Consider the following 22071-nt stretch of genomic DNA (forward strand, 5'->3'; position numbering starts at 1 on the left):
TTTCGCTTTAACTGAGTAACTGAACTCCTTCATTCACCGACTAGACAGGTTTCCTGTATACACCGACTTGATAGGTTTCCTGTAAAGTGCTTCAAAAGACTTGATAGGATTTCAATCTCACCAATACATCTTAATTATGCAGATTTTGAATTAAGTACATAATAAAATAGGAACTGTTAAGATTTAGCCTTGAGAGAATGCAGTCCCTTCATACCTTTACCGATTAATTTGGAATAGGAGCACCTAACTCGGTAGGTAACGTGCTTTCTTCATTTGACACAATTTCCTTCTTTTTCCAAATCATCTTTAATTTTTCTTTTATTTCCTCAGTGTCTTTTCTAGGTTGATCTTTGCAATCTCCAGCTAAGTGTCCAACTTTGTGACAATGAAAACATGCCATACCAGGATTTCTCCATGATCTTCGGTTGTTCATTCCAAACCTTATAAAGCAGTTGGCACTTATATGTCCATATCTTCCACAACATTCACACCATATCCTTGTATTGTAATTCCATGGTACTGTAGAATACTATCGGTAAGGATCTGTGTGAGTTTGGTAACCTCTAGCATTTGCTCAGTGTGCATACCACATATAGTTCTTTTTCTTAAACCAACACTTCTTGGTACTATGTCCATATCTATTGCATTTTTTACAAAACCCTTTAAATTTTGCCTTCTAATAATTGTTAACAAACTTTGTTCTACATTGATTAGATGTGTGACCATATTTATTGTAGTTGTAATAATTGCCATTGTACTAGTGACATTCGGTTGCTTACATTTTCTGATTTGGCACATGTTGGCAGTGTGACCTTGATTTCCATAGTAGTTGCAAATAGGCTTCTTTCTTTTGATGTTCTTCTTGATTCCAACTTGCTTTGATGATTCTCCTCTCTCGGTAGTATGAATTCCCTTCTCGGTAGAGTCTTTTCCTTTGTAACCAAGTCCTGCATCTTTGTTGGGTTGTCTTGTATTCAGTTGCTCATCCAACATCTTTGATGCTTCATAACTCTTCTTCAGTATTTCTTTGGATTTCTTCTCTGTTTCAAGTTCATTGGTCAACCTTGATACTTCAATTTTCAATGCTTGATTCTCATTATTTTTCAGATCTGCTTCATGATGTGCATAACCTAGTTGATCTGATAGATTTTGTTGAATTCCAATCATCCTTGTGATTTCATCATTCTTATCAGATACTAAGACTTCAAGTTGTTGTTTCTCTCTTTCTAGATCTCTTACTTTATCCTCGGTTGTCCTCAATGCATCAAGATTTTCAGTCATCTGTGTGCTGAAATGTTCATGTTCTCTTTTCATTGCTTTTAGTTGATCAGCCAGTGCTTTGTTCTTTTCTCTCAATACTCCAATCATTTCTTTAGATATACTATTCTCAGATGATGTCTCAATTTGTTCCACTAACTCTTGAGAGTCCTACAAATCATGAGATAATCTTCTTCTCACTTTCAGAGATTTTTGCATTTGTCTTTGCATGTCTGCAATCACTTGATTAGCATGATCCAACTCTTCTTGTAGATACACAATCCTCCCAGATTGTTTATAGCCTTCCATTGATAAGATCTTTCTCTTTAGGCAGTTAAACCCTTTTCCAAGATTGATGCTCTGATACCAATTGTTAGGCCCAAAATGGAAAGCTAATGTATTGAGAGGGGAGAGGTGAATCAGTACTTCAAAACTTTTCTTCAACAATAAATTTATTGTTATGCATAAACTGAATAGTGCAGTAACATAATATAAAGTTAAAACAAATAGATAACAATCATACATGATTCACTCCATAACACATATATTTTGGTTACGCAAAAACTCTTGGTTAGAGAGAAAAACTGCAGTGGGGATGGCACCCACAACTTCACTACTGCAATAATAAAGAGTGCTCGGTTAGAGCTACATGTTTAGCTATTTTTGATAGCTTACCCTGTTAGGAGTAACGAGATCTGTTAGATCTACCTTGCTAAAGGATTTTACAACACTTCATCTAAATGTTGCACCTAGTTAGAGGATTTAAAATTTATAGACTTGATTAGAGTCTTTTACCCTGTTAAAGGTTTCTCTTACAACTTCAAAATATTACAATAAAATCATTACAAATATCTGCAACTTCACATCTGAAATGTTATAGCAGATTCTATGTGCTCAGAATAGATTACCTTGCTTATAGCATACCTCGGTAACCCATATAGTAACTTGGTAAACCCTTCTGTTTACTCTGTTCTTTGACTATTCTCTGAAAACCTTCTTGGTGACCTTTGTGTCTCTGTAATAGTCATAACACTTAGTACTTTCACATGTCTTGCTTCATATATCTCTCTATCATCCTTTCTATCATGCTACATATATATTTTTGATCTCAATTCATGTTGTATAAATAGATCTCTTATGACAATGATCTATTCATTGCTTCGATCTTACAAACATGATTTATCGAATGAATAACCATGCAAGATATTTCATTGGTTAGATGACCTCAAAATCATACACAATCTTTAAGTGCAATTTCCAATGTGATAACGGTTAGATGTGCCTCAATCTTGTAACATGTTTTCATATGTATGTCCAGGTTCAATGAATCTGGTAACACGTTTCACTCGGTGTGTCATCTTTGCTGCTCAGTAGACATGTAATGATACTCGATAGACAACTCGATGTATACTATGCTCTAAGACTACTTTCTTCTATAACTGACTAGACTGTTCATACCGACTGAATACTTCAGTAGTAGTAACCGACTAGAGTATATAGTATAACTTTGACATAAAGCTAATGGAAACTTGATGAGTAGTAACACAACTTTAGCAGAGTGCTAACATAGTGAGACGTGCACATTTCACCTTGCACAGGGGGAGATGATAGTGACATGTGTGGCGTATCCTTCATATTCCCATTCGGGGTGAGCTAGTCACATATGACAGATCATGGGGGACTTTAGCAGTTCAGCGATACTTTGATGAGGATGTGTTCATTGATGACGGCTCCATAGCCTGGGAGGAGATCGTGACGTTGTATGAGCCATTGCCCACAGTTTTATTTGAGATCGTGGGAGGGCTACTGTGTTCTGATAGGTGCTCACATGGTCTGGCCGTTGGATGGGGACAGGTTATAGAGCAGACGATGAGGGAGGGGACCTGATTTGCCTGGGGACTGTGCATGTTAGCACACATGTATCAGGAGCTGCATGAGGTAGCATACCATGGGAGAGGCTCGTTGGCAGTAGGAGTGACGCTGCTGCACATTTGGGCATGGGAGCACTTACCAGTGACTCGACCAGTGAGTCTTAGATTTTGGGCTGTTGATCAGCCTTATATGTGCATGTACAGTGGCATGATGAGTTAGCCCCACCTGGGGAAGTTAGAGTGGTGGCGGTGGGTGCTAGATGATCTTGATGCGGTGATCTGGAGACCTTATCTAGAGTGTGAGCTATGGGAGGATGATGCAGAGGCCTTGCCATATGTATTCATGACCCGATTCCTGATTGGAAAGACCTCCTAATATGTAGAGAGATAGGTGCTAGGCAGGGTTCCGAGGTAGTTTGGATGGTAGCGGGGATTGCTGAGAGGATCAGGAGAGTACACCAGAGTGGTCTGAGAGAGATATGCATGGGGGCCAGTACTTCCATATGATCAGGCATTGGCGGAGTTCTAGATGCTTCAGGCGAGGCCATGGGATATACGACCGAGGGTGGTGGATGCTGGGGTGTCAGATGAGTATACATAGTATATGGCAACTCATCTAATTCTATGGATATTTGATCCAGCAGAGACGATTCCTGCTTTTGAGGGTGAGAGGGGATGGAGACGGAGGAGGGGAGGAGGTCGAGGACTGATAGCAGGTGGAGGAGGGAGAGGAGATGGTGGAGGTGGCAGAGGAGGAGGAGAAGATGGTGGAGGAGATGATGGAGCTGGTGGAGGTGGTAGATTAGGTGGCTTAGGTGGTCAGTCCAGTGGAGAGGGAGAGGCGGATTGCCACTGCGGATATCTCAAGGGCTGTTGGTGTCGGGAGGAGTCATATTAGGTGGCTAAGGTATGGAGAGGGAGATACCGATGGATAGAGGGGAGGGAGCTACTGGAGAGGCACCTATGGAGATAGGGGAGGGAGCGACAGGGGGTGGTGATCCTTGGGAGCATATGCTAGCACATTTGCATACTCGACTGATAGCAGCCGAGACACGGGTAGAGGATCTGGAGGTGGAGGTTGCAGCTAGAGATGTGTAGGTGGAGGATTTGGAGGCGAAGGTTGCAGCTAGGGATGTGCAGCTATTTGCATGAGAGTCAGAGCTGACTATAGTGCTACGGGAGAGAGATCAGGTTGTGGACAGGTTGAGCCAGTTGTAGGTGACAGTGAGGGTGTTGGAGGGAGCACAAGGACAGGGGCCATCTGTAGAGGCATTGGCAAGGGAGGTACGGAGAGCATGTGAGGAGGTGGCTTATTGGTGGGGCCTATATGAGTAGGTGGTACCATCTAGTCAGTGGGCACTGAGCTATTCACAAATGTGGTAGGCCAGATCAGAGCGGTCATAGAGGATGCAGAGCGGTGGAGGTGTGATGGGTCCTCTATGGAGAGATAGGTTAGGGGGGGCCAGAGCTAGTGGGGGTTTGATGGGGCCTCCACGGAGAGATAGATCAGATGGTGTAGGGACTAGTGGGGGAGTAGGTGGCGATGGTGGTGCAGCATCTAGTCAGAGTGGCATATGAGAGAGCATTTTGTATATATGTATTTATTTTGGACTATGTCTTGGATGGCTCTTGGTAGCTGATTTTGTAGACTTCATTGTACTCTGATACATGAGATGATATATATGAGGAGATCCCATATTTTGATGATATTTATTTTGTGATGTATGAATGTTATGTAGGATGGTGATTTTATGAGTTTATGCTTAGATGGATACGTGTATATGTATGTATTTATGAGATGATTCCTATATGCATGTTTTTATGATGTTTTATGATGTTGGATGGTGACATATGAATGCAGGTTTATACATGTGTGCATGTTTTGTTTGATGTAATGCTTTATGTATGTAATGCCATGATGATGATGTATGCTTATGATGATTTATGAATAGGATTTGGTGCTTCATGTTTGATATATTTGTAATGATGAATGCAATATTTTGAATGAATGATTCTATGTGTGTAAATGCATCTAGATGTTTTTAGATGAATGAAATATGGATAAAAAAATGTAAAGTACAAATGTTTATATGATGATGTCTAAATGAATGAATACGTATAATGGATATATAAAATGGTATGAACCAATGTTTGAGACAAATGGTTTTATGATTCTAAATGCCTAAATATGATTTAAGTAAAATGATAATGTGATGATAATGCAACTTTTGTTTTAATAACTGCACCTTAATGCAATTAAAAAGGATAATGAATGCAATGTAAATGAATCCTAGAATGAGCATAATAAGACACTTAATAATGGATGAATGAATGCACTTTTTTAACTGACACTAAATGAATGTATGCAATGATACATGATAAAGGATAATAAAGGATGATAATATTATAATGGATAATTGACACTAAATGAATGTATAGTAAATGGTTAATACAATCAGGTATAATTGATTTATATGAATGAATCTAAATATCTCAATTATGCAATGATGAGATGATATAAATATTTAATAAATGATAATGAACTATATGCATTTTAACCAACTAAAATGATATGAAATGTACTTGATGCAAAATGCAACTAAATGTAATGATGATGATATGACCATGATGAATGCAAGGTATTTTAGACTTTGCATGATGCATTGATGATGTATCAGAGTACACGGTCGCGATTGTATCCAAGACCAGCTTAATTTACACATAGCTGCTCATTTTAACTTTGTTCACATTTGCATACAAATCACATATATATGAATAATGAGTAAATGGATGGGTGATATGCAACAGAATGCAATATATAAACAGATGAGATGAAATGATGATCCATAGTGCTCTATTTTCATCATTGAGCTTTAAAATGTTGGAAGAAAATACAAGCATCTTGACATAATGATTCAAGATGACTAGAGTATTTCTTACATGGATTTGATATAGCAAGTTAATACAAACAACTTGATATAATGGGTCAAGTTGACCTGAGTATTGCTTGCGGAATAGACAAGGATTATCTCCTTTCATGCATGACTTGGATCATCCTCCTTGATCTTAGGCTAATCATATCCTGAGACAAGTGCATACTCTACTAAGAGATAAAACCTTTATCCAGTTGGATGAGGTAGGAGGAACCAAAGAAAGAGCATTCGTACCTGCAAACAAACAACATATACAAAAGATAAAGAATAAAGAATATGGATCCTCGATAATGGTTCATGCTCATATGGTCGAGGTATACGCTATAGTCAGCAAGCCATAATGATCTATGACTGTATTTTGCCTATGATCACGTAGCTTAGTGAACTTCCCATGTAGACACCATTAGTACATGCCCCAAAACTTCATCGGAATAATTCGCAGAGGATACACAAACAATGCTGTAAGATCTTGATATAAATAACCCACAAATCAACCAAGTATTTGATAGCTTAAACAAAATTTTCTTGTCAAAGAAAATGTCATCTTGTCTTTGTTTTGGTAAGGAAGGATGCATCCTTGTTGAAGACAGGTTGAGTGTTGACGCTGATTGTTTGGTTGATTGATAAGTGGTCATTTGTTTGAAGTATGTCGCAATGTTGTTTGGTATCCGCTTTGAAGAATATATGTACAGGGTGTTGCCATGTTTTTGATTGATTTTTTGATGTTTTTTGATGTTTTTGGATTTTGTGAGATAGTTTTCAAATGTTTTTGGTATTTTGTGAGATAGTTTTCCAATGTTTTTTGTATTTTGTGAGATAGTTTTGAATGAAGAACTTTAATGAATCACGAAACAATGTAGAATCAACTTCCATCAATAGGTTAAGGGTATTGCCCCCAGTTTAGACATGACTATGAAAAAGCTGGACACAAGATACATGAAGTCATTTTCTTGATTGCAGATCAATAACAAGCCATGGTTTGGATGGATGGATGAATGGATGTAGTGAATGTGACTGCAACAAGTTTGAAAGACAATGGAGCCATAGCCTTTACGAGTGGCACTTGTTTGCCAGGTTTTCACCATTGCACTTACCCAAGGTGCCACCAGAGTGGTTGTTCACCATTTGGATGCATGATTTTTCTTTATTCTTTTGATGTTTTTGTATTTTCTTCAGGTCATTTATCTGGATGTTTGTGGTATTTTTTCCAGTATATATGGGAGCCTGATGCTCTATGCAGTTTATGTATAAAACCATTTGAGGTGCATGCTGTTGATTAGATCTGCTAGCGGTTCTCCTTCTGAAGTAGCCAACTGATATGCCCTGGACCCAAATACAACAGTGATAATATATGGACCCAACCAATTTGATTCAAACTTTCCTTGATGTTCTTGGTTGGGTTGGTTACGAGGATTTTCTCGAAGAACAAGATCACCTACCTCGAATGTACGAGGTCTAACTCAATGATTATAGCTTCTGCTCATGCACTGCTGATAGGCCTTGAGGTGATTGTATGCAACTTGTCATTTTTCATCAAGTAGCTCTAAGTCTTGGAGACGGGATACTCTGTATGCTTCATCATCGATGAGATTGTGCAAGGAAACTTGTAGTGATGGGATCTCGACCTCAATAGGTAAAATAGCTTCTACACCATAGACCAATGAGTAGGAAGTTGCGCCTGTAGGGGTTTGAATGCTAGTTCAATATGCCCATAGTGTTGGATTCAATTGAACGTGCAATTCATGACCGACATCATTGATTGTCTTTTTTAGGATCCTTAATATGTTTTTATTCGATGCTTTGGCTTGACCATTGACTTGTGGGTAATAGGGAGTGGAAAAGTGGTGTTGGATGTGAAATTTCTCACAGAGTTCACAGACATCCTAATTCTTGAAAGGAAGACCGTTATGTATGATGATGGACATGGGTACACCATACCGGCAGATGATGTAATTGAGGATGAATGAGGCGATCTGCTTGTCGGTAACTTGGGTAAGTGGAACAGCTTCGATCCACTTTGTGAAATATTCGGTGGCAGTAATAATGAATTTATGGCCGTTGGATGAAGATGGATGAATTTTACCCACAAGGTCAAGACCCCATTGACAAAAAGGCCATGGTGTTGTGATTGGTTTCAATTCTTATGTTGGTGCATGTATCAGGTCTCCATGAACTTGGTATTTCTCGCACTTCTTGACAAAGTAGTAGGAGTCTTTTTCCATAGATGGCCAATAGTATCCAGTGCATAGGAGTTTCTTGGTGAGTGACGGACTGCTTGCATGAGTTCCACGAATTCCTTCATGTACCTCTTCCACGACCTTTGTTATCTCATCCTATTCAAAACATTGAAGGAGAGTACCATCAAGACTGCATTGGTATAGGGTTTCGGCAATAATGGTATATTGAGTAGTTTGGCGGATGAATGTCTTACGTTGGTTATTCGATTGGTTAGGAGGAAGGGTGTGATCACGGAGATAGGTGTAGAACTCACCGTACCATGGGGATTCGAAACTGATAAGGTGACATATCATCTCGAATTCGGGGATATCATAAGCGGGAATCCAAAGCTGTTCTACCAAGAACTCATAGCGTGTTGAATTCTATGGAAGATTTAGGAGAGATGCAATGGTAGCCATAGCGTCAGCAGCTTGATTCTAATCTCTTGGTATCTGCTCAAAGGTGATAGTAGTAAATGATGCCTTTAATTTGTCCACCATTTGTTTATATGGCATGAGTTTGTCATCCTTGGTCTGATATTCATCTATTGCTTGTCGAATGACTAGTTGGGAGTCGCCATAGACTTGTAGTTCTTTTAACTTCCATTGTACGACTAGCTTGAGTCCTGTGATCAAGGCCTCATACTCTGCTATGTTATTTGTGCATGGAAATGTGAGCCTGTAAGACTTTGGGATGCTGTCACCTTGAGGTGTGATAAACAAAATGCCTACCCTCGAGCCATGCCTAGTATACAAACCATCAAAGTATAGCTTCCATGATTGTGCTTCTGTGATCATGAATATCTCTTCATCTGGAAAATTGGAAATGAGAGGATGATTGCCTATGAGTGGTGCATCGGCCAACTGATCTGCAATAACTTGCCCTTTGATAGCCTTATAGTCCACATACTCAATGTCGAATTCACTTAGAATCATTACCCATTTGGCCAAGTGGCCAGTCAATGTTGCTTTACTAAGTAAGTATTTGAGTGGATCAATCTTTGCAATGAGCTGTACCTTGTGTGTTAACAGATAGTTCCTCAATTTAGTGGCTGCTAAGATTATTGCTAGGCAAGCTCACTCAATAGGGGTATAATTGAGTTCATAGCCAACCAGTGTGCAAGATATGTAGTAAACAGTGCACTCTTTCCCTTCTGCATTGTGTTGTGCCAATAGTACACCTAATGCCGTATTTTTTGCTGATATATAGAGTAACAAAGGTCTTCTTGGATCTGGTGGGATCAACAATGGTGTATTCATGAGACCGTCTTTAAGCATCTAGAATGCTTGCTGGCATCTGGTATCCCAATGAAAGCGGATGTTCTTGTGTAATAGGTGTGTAAAAGGTTGACACTTATCTGCCAGTTGTGCAATGAATCTTTGGATGGATTGTAGCCATCCTTGTAATGTCCTTAGCTGACTGATGTTCTTTGGAGGTGGCATGTCCATGATTGCTTTGACCTTTGCTGGGTCGACCTCAATACCTTTGTTGGAGACAATATGTCCTAGAAGCTTCCCGGAGGTTACTCCAAAGACACATTTCTTTGGGTTGAGTCGAACATGATATCGTTCCAGTCTATCAAAGATTTTATCTAATATGTCAAGATGCCCTTCTCTGGTGAGTGATTTTGCTAGTAAGTCATCAACATAATCTTCCATCATAGTATGCATCATGTCATGGAAGATGGTGGTCATTGCTTGTTGATAGGTCACTCTTGCATTCTTTAGACCGAAAGGTATTACATTCCAGCAGTATGTGCCTCATGGACATGTGAAGGTTGTCTTATGTTGATCCTCTGGTGCAATCTTTATCTGATTGTATCTGGAAAAGCCATCCATGAGTGAAAGCATGGCATGGCATGTCCTGTTGTTAGGTCCACTATGATGTCAATGTTTGGTAGGGGGAAGTCATCCTTAGGACATGCCTTATTCAGATCTTTGAAGTCAGTGCAAATGCAGATGCCCCCTTTTGGTTTGCTGATAGGAACAATATTGGAGATCCAGTCTACATAATCAATTGGTCTAATGAAACCAACATCTAGGAGTTTCTTGAGTTATGGTTTGACTAATACTGCAATCTGAGGATGCATCTTACGAAGCTTCTGCTTGACAGGCTTGGCTCCTTCTGCTACGATGAGGTGATGCATGACTAAATCAGGATCAAGCCCAGGCATGTCTGCGTATGACCATTCAAAGTTGATCTGATGCTTTTGAAAGAACTCTACAAATTTAGGTTTTTCCTCTAGAGTTAGAAGAGATGCCAGATGTATGTGGTGAGGAAATTCAGGAGTCCCCACGTTCTATTCTTTTGTTTCCTCGATGAGAATCATTGATTGTTCCTGTTGTGTGCTACAGGGAAGGATGTCAAACCTTTCATCCTCAGGCGCCTCATAGAGGTTTTCATCGTTGGATACACTCTTTCTTTTTACTTTTGTTGACTCAAACAGTGCCATGGTGTGGTTTTCACTGGATGATCCATGTTTTATTGTTATATTTTTGCAGCTGAAAGGTTTGGCATCTGCCTTGAAGTATGTTGCACTATTAAGTTCTATGGTGAATCTAGCTTTGTGATCCCCACTTGGTATGTTATCCCGTAATTCCAGAAAGTCAATGATCACCTCATCATTTTGGAAAAGGTCAAGACATGGGGGATTTGGTTGGTTCCATTCGATGAGTTCAGGATGGATAATGGGCATTACTTCATCGATTAGGTTAAGTTCGTTAGATGTGTCAGTGAGGGTTAAGACAGTGTGGTAAAGGTCATTGATGGTACTCTCCCTATCAGAATTAGGCGTAGGATGTGACGTAGGGTCTGTGGAAGAAGTTTCTAGCTCAGGAACCCAAGAGGTCTTTATCTGTGCTTCTTCGTAAATAGGGATGTCTTTGCTAGGTGGAGGTAGTGATGTGTCTTCCTCATCTGAAGTATTAAGTTGGATGGAATCAAATTCCCATTCATGTGAGTCAGTCTTTGAATCACTTTCCAGCATCCAATTACTATACCATACTGGGATGTCCTTGGTGTTAAACACTGCCGATGTGATCAGTTGATGTACTTTTGTAGATGAAATGATCGGTGCTGCAGGAAGGATGATAGGGATCAATGAATCTGATATGGGGAGTATCGATAGTGTTGACTCTGTTGCTTTTGCTGGAACTGCTAATGTTGTAGATGATGTTGTGGGTTCTGATATAGTTGTTGTTGCTAAAGGTGCTATTGATGTTATTGCTGCTGTTGATGGGATCACTGGTTTGAGGAGTGGGATGATGGGTTTTTTAGGTGGTTGTGCTAGGATTTTGAGCCTCGGTGGGGCAGTTGTGATGGTGTTTGATGCTACTTTTATAATAAAAGGTGTCCTCTTTGCAATAGGCTGATATAGTGGTTTGTTGGGTTTTCCTTTGAATCTGAGTTTAGGAAAGATCTCCTTTTCAAAGCCTAGGCTTGTATTATCCTTGGGCTTTAATTTCAGTAGCAGTGGTTCATGTCTTCCTTGTTTGCAAAGTCCCAAAGCACTCTGACCATCATAACCCATTCTTTGCATAATGAGGAGGCTTTACCATACTGATCTGTGGGAAGTGTAGCTTGTGACATATCAGTGGTGATGGGATCTTTATAGATCCATTCTGCTAAGTCCTCATCTTTGGTTTCTTCTTCTTGACTCTTCCCAAGGATGAAAGATGTCAAAGCACATGCTGGCATGATCAGTGGTTGCTGAAGTAACTGATGCAGTTTTCCATGCGTTCTAGGAGAAGTGGGCATTTGTCCGACACAAAAGAGTTGACTCAAATTGTATTCCCCCAGACCTTCCTCTGCTATTTTCATCTTAAGCTTTTCTTGCTTGGGTATAGTGGTGTTCGAACTGGCAAGAGAGGTTGGACTTATATATGATGTGGAGGAAATGGCTTCTCTATTGTTAGGAACGGTAATCTCTGGTTGATGACTGATATTATGACCATATGCAAAGGGATTTGCATTGCCCAGGATTGTGATCTCTACACCGTTATGTGGGAACTTGATACATTGATGGTAGGTGGATGGAACGGCTTGCATGGCATGTACCCACGGTCTTCCTAACAATAGATTATATGGCAGAGGAAGGTCTAGAACTTGACAGATGATGTGTTTTACCATAGGGCCCACTCAGATTGGTAGTACCACAACTCCTTTGGATGAACACTCTGCATTGTCATAGGCTTTGATTGTGATCTTCTTACGGGGATCAATTGATTCTATGGCATATCCCAATGCTGTGACCAACTGCAGTGTACAAATATTCAGGCCTGCTCCATTGTCGATCAAGACTTGCTTGATCCTATGCTGGTTGATAAATCCTTCAATGTGTAGCAAAGCGTTATGAGGTTGCTGGAAGGAAGAGTTGTCTCTTTCAGAAAAAGTGAGACAAGGTGATGACTTTAGACTTCCAACCATGGCTTGGAATTGATTTGTATTTAGGTTTGCAGGGACTGACACCTCTTGAGAGCTTGATCCAAGATTGTTTTATGAGACAGAGACAGACGCAGTATCTCTAAAATGGATATAAGCATAGGCATTTTGTCTAATTGTTCCACAAGATTGTACTACTTTGGGATAGATGGGGTGCCTTGTGGAGCTGCCTTTATAGTAATCTTGTTGCGACGTATAACAACATTGCAAGTGGAGCTAGGATTTTTGATGGTTATAGTTGCAATTTGTTCATTGGCATCGTACAGGTGATTTACCGTATAATTATACGCAGCCTGTGTATAATCAGTGGTATCAGTGCCTCTCCTGGAAGTGGAAGGACCCCTTTGATCTTGTGATGGAAGTGGATTTTTGAACATCAGATGATCATTGTTTGTTGTCTTTGGGTCATGTCCTTCGATTTCGATTTCACCACGATCAATAAGATCCTGAATAAGATCTTTTAATCTGTGACAATTGCTTGTCTTGTGTCCTCTCCCTTGATGGAAATCACAATTTTCAGTATCCCTCCACCATGCAGGTTTGACTTGAGGTTCATAGTTTGATGTTTTGGGTAGGGTTACCAGATTTTGAGAAACCAATTGTTGCAACACTGTTTCGATGGGTTTCCCTAAGGGAGTGTATGTTCGCTTTTGTTTTTGTTGAAAAGGTCTGGGTTCATTGTGAGATGTGATGCGGCCTTGATTTGGAGGAGCAACTGTGTTAGTCTGAGGTGGGGGATTCTGTCCTGCAAATCGAACTACAGGTTGTGCACTTTTGATAGTTCTTGCATCCACAACCTCGTCGTTGACAACATTTTTGTTTTTGTTTCAGAAGCTTGGTTTGTCACTATTGAAGTGTGGGCGAGGACTGTCCTTTGGTTCATTATAGATTTTGATAAGTCCTTTCTTGATGAGGGCTCGCTCACATTTTAATCCTTTGGTGATCATGTCATTGAAAGAGTCCGTGTCTTTGACATCCAGGTGAAATTCCATTTCTTCATTTAAGTTGGAAATTAATATTTCCACTAGTTCTTGTTCAGGTAACTGAAGAGAACGTCTGCTAGACATTTGACGCCATCATTGTAGGAATACTGAGAATAGTTCACCTGGTTTTTGTTTAGTGTTACACAAATCAGCCATGGTGATATCATGTTCAATGTTATGAGAGTAATGTGCCAAGAACTTCTAAACTAGTTCTTGAAAGGTCCTAATGCCACCTGGTAGTCGGGAAAACCATGATGTGGTTGTTTCTCCCAAGCTTTGGGGAAAAAGTCGCATTAGGTATGTGTCCTCGTATGCCACTTTGAGGCAAGCTAAATGGAATTCCCTGACATGATTGCGAGGATCTCTCTTTCCTCTATAATTTTCAAACTTGGGTGTTTCGAATCCTCATGGAAAAGGTGGCATATAAAGATTCCTATCAAAGGGATAGGGACAAATATCATTGAGTGAAAATTGATTAGCCTTTACACCACTACGAAGTTGTTGGGCGAGATTTTCCACTTGTTGCCGCAACATCTCTATGTCATTCGGAGGAGAAGGAGGTGGGTTGCCTCGAGGAATGTTATATCTGATGGGATCTCTACCTCTTTCTTATTCATGGTGACTTTGTCATTCTGATGCTTGTCTTAGTTGTGCAAGATCAAAGTCAGAGGGGAGTTTGGCTCCTTCTTGAGCAAGCTTTAAAAAGTGAGCATCCGCATTACTCTTGAGTATTTCATCAAAAAGTTTGTTAAAGAGAGGGTTGTGCTGAACCCTTTCTATTGTTGTAGGAGTAGGAGTACTTGGGTTTTTGTCATTAGCATTTCCTCCAAGTGCTTCTTGAAATTCATTGATATTTTCCTCCTCTTCTTCTTCAATTTCTATTTTTCTCTGCCTTGACTGTGATTAGGTATGAGCCATTTTGTTTATGAGTTTTTGTTGAGGTTGGGTGAAAATGATGATGAGTTTTTGATGAAGTGAAAGATCGATGGTTGGTGTGTTGTTTTGCATGTGGATCTCTAGCACTTAAAGGTAGATGTTACCAAAATTCTTTCTTTGAATTTGCTTCTTGTTTTTGATAAGGTTTGATGTGATAAGGTGAAGAGAAATCTGAGATGTGTTACAGACTTAACTACCTAGTAATGAGAGGATTCACTCATAAACTAGTTTTAACCTACGTAGATATGTCTCTTGGGATGAGCTTATCCTAGATGTAGAAACAATCTAAAAGTGATGTGATGTGTTTGATTCAAGCAATATCCAAAAGAGAACTTAGGACAAGAACCTCTTAATGTTTTGAGAGTTGAAATAGATTGATGATGAAGTGATGATGTGTGAAAGAGATAATGGATGAAATGTTTTAACTTCAATAAAAGCTTTGTGTCACAAATGGAACAAATTCTACCTCTTCCCTTTCGGGTGTTGGTGGTATTTCTTGAGCTACGTTGTATGTGATACAAACGTTTGGGAAGAAGTTGGGATTAATCTTGCCTCTTGGTTTTTGTGATAACTAAAAGCTCTATATTGCATAAAATCTCTATGGCTTGTTGATTCTAAATCAAATTCGTTTGATTTGCCTTGAAGGTAGAGACACATGTGACATAGGAAAACTCTATGAGAGATAAAGATTTGTCTATTTAGATAAAATAATTTCCTCCTTTCAATCAAAGCCTTTGAGCTCAATGGTCTTCTTTTCAAGTTGACATTTTGATGAAGATTCTTCTTTCTCAAGATGTGAAAAATGGTCATAAAGTTTGATACTTTTCTTTGTTTTTGATCTTTTTGGTTGTTTTGAAAAATGTTTGGTTGGATGAATAATTGTTTTGTTTTTTGGATTTTATGATGTTTCTTTGACAAGAAAACAAAGCAAGCACACAAACACAAGAATGTTGCCTAAAAGGCACAAATGAGTATGGGTCTAGATCAACCCAATCCTTGGACTTTTTACGACCCTTTCCTTGAAGTGTATTTTAGGTGTTTTTCTTTCCAAAGCCTGAAGTCGGCTCAATTTGCACTTGGTCTAGACTAAAATGAAAACAATACAAACACTTTGTATTCCTAAGGTCAAATGGCCAGTTGCGATAAATTCAGCTCACATCTTGATATTTCTTCGACTTTGGTACTACATACCTTATGAATCCCATCGTGGCAGGTAAGGATGTGATATACTAAGTCTTGCACAAGCATAACAAATAGATGATCCCTATGATGGGGGAGTCACCACCATTATCAAGCCACAAGTGACTTTTCAAAAAGCTATGTTTCTACTCAAGGAAATATGTATGGTGAGTATCTTGGGAGCAAAACCATCTATGCTCTTGCACTGAATTATATCACAAATATCCTCAATCAATAGAATAGGTGGGGCCCATTTGTCCTTTCTGCAGTGACTCACTTAAGAGCCTTGTAACTTGTGGTGGGGCCCATTTGTCCTTTCGGCAAGTTACACTGTAGGAACGACTATACCCAAGGCTACAACTTTCGCTCTCACCTGATTTCTATAGTGGCTTGAAGGATTTACCGTGCGAGGTCGTTCTCAAGAGTGATGTGTCTCTTGGCAGGCCTCTCTTAAAAAGATAAAAATTTGAGTGTTACTAACACTTTTCTCTTGCACCTAGGACCACGAAAGCCAAGGGAGAGGATAGTGTGTGTTAGAAGTAGGACCACTCGACCAACTCTTTTGCACAAGTGTGCCAAACATGAAATTCACTTGTTCTTTTTAACTTGTCATCTCAATGTGTTTTAACTATTTGGAGATGTTGCTCCAACAATCATGGTGTTCCTTTTAACTTCAAATGCAAAGGTTTGAGTAAACTAGAACTTTGAAAATCCTAGTCAACTTAATTTGAAGCACGTATGCATGGAGGAAAATCGCTTTGCAAAAATTGAAACAAGTTGATTGTGAATTTTATTTGCACCAAAATGGAAGTGTGGATTGTGAATTTTTAGTTTGATGCAAGAAGGAAATTTGTCTTGTCTTGTTTTAAGCACCAAATAAAGTGAACCTAACTTGCAAGAAAACAAATTTGTTTTGTTCAATTTTAAAGCACTAAAAACAAATGATCCTAACTTGCAAAGAAATGAAAGTTGTTTTTGTCCAATTTTAAAGCACCAAAAACAAATTTATCCTAACTTGCAAGAAAAGGGGAAATTGTTTTTGTTCAATTTTAAAGCACCAAAAACAAATTTTTTATTTTTTATTTTTAAGGAAGTTAGCTTTAGACTTGCACAAAAAGCGAATAGTTAGTAAAAACCGAACCTATGGTGGGCTTCTACAAGCCTAAGAAATTTTACTTTTTCAGTTACAGGGTCTTTTTTACAATGTTATGTTACAATAGTGCTAGTCTGTGTGAAAACAGAAGCGCTAGTTAACCAGAAACACGTTTTTATAGAAACAAAAGTGCTAAAAGGGGATTGTGACAGTGAATAAAAAAATGCTAGAACAAACTCAAAAGTGTTGAAATAAGCACAAAAGCACTAAAACACGTACAATAGTGCCAAACTTGAGACAATAGCGCTATTGTAAAAACAATAGCGCTAGAATAACAAGTTTCAATAGCGCTACAACGCGAGCAAAAGCGCTAAAGCGTGACCTATGTGACAATTTCAACATTCAAACATGTTAGTTGGTTTTTTTTAAAATATTTTTTAGGTGTCTTTGTTTCACGTCGGGTTCACCAAATGATGCTTTGTGAAAAGGACAAGGTTAGGATAAACAAACACCTGAACAAGAAACAACAAGAGTCGATTGTTAGATGTTAGAAAATCATAAATTAAAAACTATCCTAAGCAAGCATATCAAGAAGGACACTACTAAGCAAAAAGAAAGCTTAAGGAATCTACAAAAAGCAATTAAGCTCCTCCAAATGCTCTCTACCATGCTGGTAGTTTCTCCTTCTGTGTTCCTCTCCTCTCCAAGTTCCAAAATAGTGTAACTCTCAGCAGCTTTTTGCACTATGGATGCTTATGGAGATTCAAGATTGTAAATGATCTCAAGCTTATGCTATGCAAGTATAAAACAAACTAATAAAACATATAATGAAAAAGAACTAAGATTTATTTTAGTCCAAGATGACAATATATGAGTTATTTATGCTAAATATTCTCTAAAATTCACTATAGGTTAAATGCATACAAGTTTTCAGGATCTGGATTATGAAGAAATGGGCTCTATTTATAGGAAAAATGGAGCAATGGATGGTTGAGATTGAGTAATCTCAACAAGGGTCAGGATTGAATGATTTGAGATCCACGTGAGGGCTTTCATCCTAATCCCAGGATGACAAGTGTTAATGTGAGATAGGTTGAGAGGAGAGGGAATAAGCATTAAATTCTTGACATGACCTAAAGGTTAACTTGGAAGTTAAGGTCAAGGTTAGTTGAATGGATAAATTCTTTATTCAAAGAATAAAGCTTTTATCCAATGGATAAACTCTTGTGCAAAGGCAAAAGGGATAACCATGGTCAAAGCAATAAATGCTTGAGGAGACACATGAGTGCAATTTGAAATAATCACAAATGGTTATGTAAGAGCCATTAATGGTCATGTAAGAGCCATTAGTGGTTTTGGAAGACTTTGGAGGTTAAATTGTTGAACACACAAAGCATTAAATGCTTTTCAAAGACTTTGAAGTCATTGAGAAGTGACTCCAAGTTGCTTAGGAATGTGACAATAATTAGGGGATGGATTAGGCTAATTAGGAAGGATTTAGAAGAATCTAGAAGGGGATTAGATTTGCAAGTGGGTTTGGTGGGTGAGGGAAAATAGGATTTTTATTTAAAATAAATTAATTTATTTCAATAAATGGGTGCAAGTTGCATTTGTACGAAAATGCAAGTGGGGGGGGATAAATGATTTAAATAAATGTTTTATTTAATTTATTTAAAAAAGGAAAAGGGTTGAATGAAATAAATAGGATTTATTCATTTAATTGATTGTGAGTTTGGTTTAATGAATTAATTAAAATAAACTGAATAATTTATTTAATTAATAGGAGAATGTTTGAAGATGAATTAATTAAATATTAATTTAATTAACTGATGGCTAGTGGATTTTTAACCAAATAAATAGCAAATATTCATTTAATTAAACTGGACAGTTTTATGTGACTACACTTCCACTTCACTTGCAACACAAAATTGATAAAAACATGCAAGCTCCCTAGTCCATATAGTCCAAGTGTTAGAATTAAAACTTTTAAATGAATTCCATCTAGTTGACCCATTGATTGTATCACAATCATATCTTGGAAAGATATTCTCCTCTTCAACTAGCCAAAAGAAACGTCTAATTGTAGAGTTCTGATTTGTTCCTATGGATAAATTTGCACTACACCAATCCACAATTGCTCTTGCATTTTTAAATTTATCTTTTTCCTTGAATTTGAGTTTCTCTCTGCAGAGGGATCTCTTAACACATGCACCGATACCATCATGTTCTCCTTTCCCGTGTCCACCCTCAAAAAAACTCCACATGTGCTTGATATTAGTTTTCTTATGTATCATACTCAAACAATAAAACATTCTAGCATTCTTGGATTGCCCTATACAATTATCTAACCATATTAGATATTGTGCCATCTGAATTTCTCTCTCCCTCAAATTCTCATAAAAGGTCTTGAAGCAATACTGGAAAAACTAAGATGAGTTTAATTTATTATCACTCATATAGAAATGGTACTCTCTCAAAATTTTATGATCCTCTTATGTACTATCAGGTGCATGCCTATAGACAATATGAACAAAAATTGCTACTTGCACTAAATTGTAATATTGTTAGTGGACCTCATCTTGTGGTGCAAGCGTGTAGTTCTTTGCAAAGTCAATGACCAAAAGTATACTACCAATAGGAAATGTATTTTCACATATTCGAAACTCGCCATCGAGCCATCTAGAATTTTGAGAGTGTTTGACATATTTAGGTACGATCTTACTCTTAAATTCATTCATAAATGCATGGACACTAACTTTTTCAGTAATTAGATCGCACCATCTTCCAACCTTTCGATTCTTAAATGGATACTCAATAGTTTTAAATATTTTTACATCAACCAATTGTTATCCAAAATCGGTCGAAATATTTTCATGCAAACATTCATCCAACAATGCAAGATTGCCACACATATCACATACACCAGAAACACATGCATTGAAAATAAAATATTGCTCATTAGGTGGGTTGCAAAACAAACTTGATATAAACTCCTTTATAGTTTCAAGTGGTATATTTATACCACATTCTTGCAACATTCCATTACTATGCATGGTAACATGTATATATTGATATACATCATAATGGTAACGAAATTGAACATGAGTTTTGTAACATGTGACTCTTTCCTTGTTTATCCAAACATACCAAGGTTTACATTTTTCAAAAGACCTTTGACTAATGCTAATAGTTAACACCTTATCATCCAAAAAAATTGTACAATTCAGTTTGAGTCATGTCCAAAAGGTGTTTTGGATGTGGATCAGGAATTTTTGACCCAACTCTTAATTTAAGAATATCTCTAGCATTGGGTGATATTCTCATATTATCATGCCAGAATGTTTCGATCAAAGTTTTGACTTCACCAATAAGTTTCATATCAGACCTTGGTAGTCTACCACTAAAAGTCCACAAATTGTTTATCGGATCACTTTCAAAGTTAACTCTTCTCTTTACAACTCTTGACAAATTTTTATGATGAATATTAAGATATCCACTTATATTAGTCATCATTCTTTTATCAGAAGTTGTTTTGCTTACTAAAGTTGTTGTTATTGCTCGTCGTGTCATATTCCTATCTTTAGAATGACTTTTCTTTCTGATTGTATCAAAGGTGCTAGTAATAGTTGATACAATTTGTTTTAAAGACTCACCCTTCTTCTTGGGTTTGACATAAAATCCTAACTTCTTCATCACTTTACATATTTTAGCCATTTTAATTAGTTGAAACATTAATTGACACTGAAACCCAAATTTCTTATTATAAATTTTTTTTCTAAACAATCTATTTGCATGTGTCCTAATCTGTCTCCATGAAACCAAGCCAGGAAGATCATCTAGCACATCACTTTTAATTTGAAAATATTCATTCATTTCATTATCATTCAAGCATGTTTCTTTATCAATTGGTGTTTCCATGTTTGCATCCACATTATTGATTTCAATTATCAGTTGATTTTCAATTTCAATTGGGGTTTAAATTTTGGTTTAAGTTTCAATTTGTTCATGAGAATAAACATGGGGCTTTGAAGACATACCTGTATCCAATAATGGATTAGAAGATGCCCCTAAATTTGGTTCTATTGTGTTTCCTTCTTCAACATTTACGGTGTCCTCAATGTTCTCCTTTTCTGAAATGATTGTTGAACTTGAAGCTCCAACATTGTTCAATTGTTTAATTCTTGCTCTTCTTTCTCGTTGATATTTTGCCTCCTCTCTATTTGCTGCAATGTCTTCAGCTGTCAGAACCTTCCTTTGCCTCTTTCTACGTTTATTTTATCCCATGACTGCACCAAAATTCGAATGAATCTCCTTGTCAAATTGATAACAAAACAAGAAAAGAGAATTATTTAACAAATTATTCTCTCCGCACATCAAACTTGTTGGGTAATGATTGAATAATCATTAAATCATTGAAATTTATCCTTGTGGCCCATTTTTTCCCCCAACGGATCTTTTTATAAATAGGCGCCTGTTATTTGAATGAAACAGGTGCCCATTTTCAAATCGGGTACACGTTTCTGAAAAATAAGTGCCCGTTTCGCTTTCAACAATACAAAGCGAAATGAGCACCCATTTTTTGAATTTAAAATAAAGGGAATCCCGTTTCATAAAAGGTGGAGTGGGAAACAACCCTCTGCCTTGGTTTTGGCTTTGGGTTAGGCTTGGTGGGACCAAGCCTATGCTTTGACCTCCAAAAAAATGGCTAAGGCAAAAGAATATTAGATTTCTGCCTTGGCCTAAATTTTTGAGGGCCTTCCTGATTGAATTTTTTGATGAAACAAAAACCCATTAGAGTTCTCAATGTCTTGATTTCAAAAATATAAATTTCATAGTGATAGATTAATTTTAGTATTTTTGCATTATTTATTAATCAAGAGTGGTACTTAAACCTAAAATACTAAGGTTCAGTAAAACTTTAATAACTTTTTTGTTTTTAGGCTTTTAGAAAAATAAATTATATGATATCAATCTAAATACAATTCTTTTGAAGATTTAAAAAAAATTTAAAAATATGAAATTTTCATCAAATTATGGTGGTCTACACCCGATGTTTTGAAAATGTACTTTATTGTCAATTAAAAATTAATAAAAAAAATATATTCAACAAAAAAAATAAGAAAAAATATTCTCATCAATATTTGGTGTCTTAGGTATCATTT

The sequence above is a fragment of the Cryptomeria japonica genome, chromosome 8 (genome assembly GCF_030272615.1).
Source record: "Cryptomeria japonica chromosome 8, Sugi_1.0, whole genome shotgun sequence".
NCBI classification, from domain to species: Eukaryota; Viridiplantae; Streptophyta; class Pinopsida; order Cupressales; family Cupressaceae; genus Cryptomeria; species Cryptomeria japonica.